General features: G+C 42.9%; 1 long non-coding RNA gene across 1 annotated transcript; it reads left to right on the top strand.

The window, feature by feature from the left end:
* Nucleotides 1-1,145: 1,145 nt before the first annotated feature.
* LOC120881886 lies at nucleotides 1,146-1,961 on the top strand. Its single transcript, XR_005725352.1, has 2 exons — nucleotides 1,146-1,362; nucleotides 1,545-1,961. It is a non-coding gene; the product is annotated as an uncharacterized LOC120881886 (long non-coding RNA).
* Nucleotides 1,962-3,257: the final 1,296 nt, after the last annotated feature.

Here is a 3,257-nt window from a genome sequence, read left to right as displayed (position 1 = left end):
GTACTATATGCTGAGAATGCAGTCAAGTGACAGTTGTTGGAGGGGCATAGAGATAAGCACTGGTGACAGGTATGCCTGGGAATACAATGAAAAGAATGATGTTCAAAAGTTAAATTAGCATGTGAAATCAAAATCTCAGGTTGGAAAGGAGTCAATCGAGAAGATTCCAGCATGCCAGACTCAAAGTGTCCTTATGTAACAGAGCAGCATGAGCACAGCCCTTAGCAGGTACCCATCACTGTGCCTTATTACTCTTCATCCTGTTACTAGGCAATGGGTCTTGCTCAGCCATTGGTCAGTGCCTCACTGGGCCCCGCCCACAAGCAACCAACTATCAGTGAGCTACCTACTGGTACTTGTCTTGTCCAGCTATTGGTCAGCACCACAGTGGGTCTTGCCTTATGGTAACTGTCAATGAGGGACCACTGGGGAAATGATTCAGTCAAGAGTCAGTGGTTCGGTGATGATCTGACTCTTGCCTTTGAGGACCTTATGTTTTTAAAAAAAAAATTCAGGAATATATTTCTGGTAGATAGGTCAAGTTGAGTTTCCTTACTCAATATGAGAGTTGAAGTGTCCCCAACAATACTAGTGGAGGAGACATTTAACACTTTCTTTGTTCTGATGCATAATCTTATGGAGACTGTGTATTGACCTTGGGGCAACAGACTAAGGTTCACCAAGTCTCGGGGTTTCTAAAGCTCACTGGAGTAGAAAAAACATCCAACCTGTTCTTAATTACCTTTTTCACCTTAAGCTCTTGCTCTTAAGTTCCTTAAGTCCCTCAAGAATATCCAACAAGAAGAGGATGGTCTAGAGTTGAAGTAACTAGAGGACTCAATTTCTAAAGTGGGATGGAAAGTGTTTTTTAGAGGTTCATAGAGGGATGGAAGAGTCAGGAGTGTTGAAGGCAGACATATAAGTCAGAGAATAAAGGGCGCTGAAGGAAAGTCTGAAGGTCATGATAAGAAGCACCATGTCCCTGAATCACCACTCCCCAGAATCAGACACACAGAGGTGTCAGGATTGGGAAAGTTATATCATGACCTCCCTTAGCATCCACTAGCCCATGTTGATGGGCAAAGTGGTACATTGTGATGTCTAATTCCCCCCAGCCACCATTGGCTGGGGGAGTGCCTAGCTGACCAATCAGATTGAAGGGTGTGACTCTTCCTTGTCCTGAGAAGGTATATATAGGGAGGTCAGAGGCAGAGATTTTGGGTTAGGCCACTTCATGGTATCATCATGACTAAGGTAACCAGGAAACCATGGCAGCCAAGAAGAGTTGCAATGCGGTTTGCTTCAAGGATGAAAGGAAAAAAGAAGACCCTTTGTCAATGGAGATACAGAGGCAGTGTGAAGGTAAGATGACTCCATCTACACTCCCCATGTTATTCGTTGACTTTGCTGCCCAAGCCCTCTACACTGCCCTTACCTGGCACAAAAGCCCTCATCAGCCCACATCCCTTTTTCATGAAATCTCTGTTCCAATTCAGTTTTTATGCTCTTTCCTCCAAACTAGTAACCTTCCCTTGCCTTTACAGGCACGAAAGATGACCATGAGGTTCAGAAGACCTCTACAAGGAACCCTGAAAAAGAAAATCTGATCATATGCCACTCAATTGAAGAAGGTGAGGAAAACAAGAAAGCCAAAGTGTTTTTTCTGTTCCTGTGCATGTAAGAAACTGAATCAAAGCAAAAAAAGTTACCAAAATATGAGGCAGAGTCATAGAAGGAAGCAGAGTCAAAAGAGAAGACAAGTTCAGCCACCCCAGAATGAGAGACCCTGGAGAAGTACAACCTGGGCAGCCAGTAACTGAATAGAAAAGGTCAGACAGTTTAGAATTGTGTCTCCAGAGGTCTGCTTTCTTAGAAATGGCCAACCAGGAAAAGACTGACTCTCACACTAACATAGTAAACTGATGGCTGCAATTAAAATAAAGATCAAACAGTGAAAAGATATTTGTGTGTGCGAGAAGAAGTGATCACCTGAAAAGGGAGGGATATGGGGTCCTGAGAGGTTGGGAACAGACCCTGAGGTCCCCAGTTATCCAGAGAGTAGAGGTCTGGACTGAGTCAGGAGTCTGCACTGAAGATGGATGACCCTGCTTAACAATTGATCTCAGGGGCAAGGAGTAGTGATGTGGTGTTATTGCCTTTGTTTGGGGTGTGGAATAACAATAGGGTCTCTATTGCCAGAACCCAGATAGGAAGAGGGTTTCACATGGGGATGGTGAATGTGAAGCTCCTCCTGAATGTGAAACTCTGATTGTGAATGTGAAACTCTGCCCCAGGAGGGGCAGAAATCACCTCCTAGCCCCCTACCTCATAATGGGGTTTGTTGCATCACTTGCCTATGCTGTCAGCTAAAGGTGCTCAGGAGGCACAAAATGCTGATACAATTAAAACCCACAACTAGCACTCCCAAGGACTAAAATGATATTTGGAGGGAACAAATCAAATTCAATTAGGCCACTGTTATGCTAAGAAATTGGTGGGAGAAGTGTGTTCCCAAAGGCAGGGCAGTGGGTGTGGCCCAATCCCAGTGCAGATGACAGACAGGATCATCACACACAGATAAGTTTTTGTATTGGGGGAGGCACTATGCAGATTGTGGGATCATAGTTCCCTGACCAGGGATTGAACCCGTTCCCCTTCTAGTGAAAACACGGAGTCCTAACCACTGGACAGCCACGGAAGTTTGTACAGAAACTTTTGATACAAGTATTAATATAATGCTGAGTAAAAGCTGGTCTTTTATTTATCACCATACCCTATAATTTCTAAATAATGACAGTGGTAAACAAGTCTTCTGCAATGAAGTCTTTTGTTAGTCCATGTTCTACAAGATTATCATGGTTTAAAAGTAAGAGTATGGAATATTTAATTTGGTCTTAACTTTCATTTTGAAATGTTTAAAAAAGTTCCAGAAGTAGTCAATCAAATGTGGAAATATATAAGGCTGAGTCTCTGACCAGAGGAATCCTGTGTGTCTTCAGAAAAATTTTTAGAAAAAAAACTAAAACACAGAGTTTCACCATCAGCATCAAAAGAGTTGGGTTCCTATTTTAAGTCAATGATATGGTATTTTTTTATCTGTACTGCAGCTCCCTAATTAAAACTTTCTGGCACTTTAACTCCTGGGAGACCCAGTTGATGATCCAAAGTCAGTCACTGAATGTGATTTAAAATCAATAAGAATGAAAGACACCCTGGGTGTGCTGTGCTTTCAAAGGAAGTGGAAGCACTTTCATGCC

The sequence above is a fragment of the Oryx dammah genome, unplaced genomic scaffold (genome assembly GCF_014754425.2).
Source record: "Oryx dammah isolate SB20612 unplaced genomic scaffold, SCBI_Odam_1.1 HiC_scaffold_23, whole genome shotgun sequence".
Classification (NCBI taxonomy): Eukaryota; Metazoa; Chordata; class Mammalia; order Artiodactyla; family Bovidae; genus Oryx; species Oryx dammah.
Note: the sequence above shows the minus strand (reverse complement) of the source record. Positions and strands in the feature narration are given on the sequence as shown.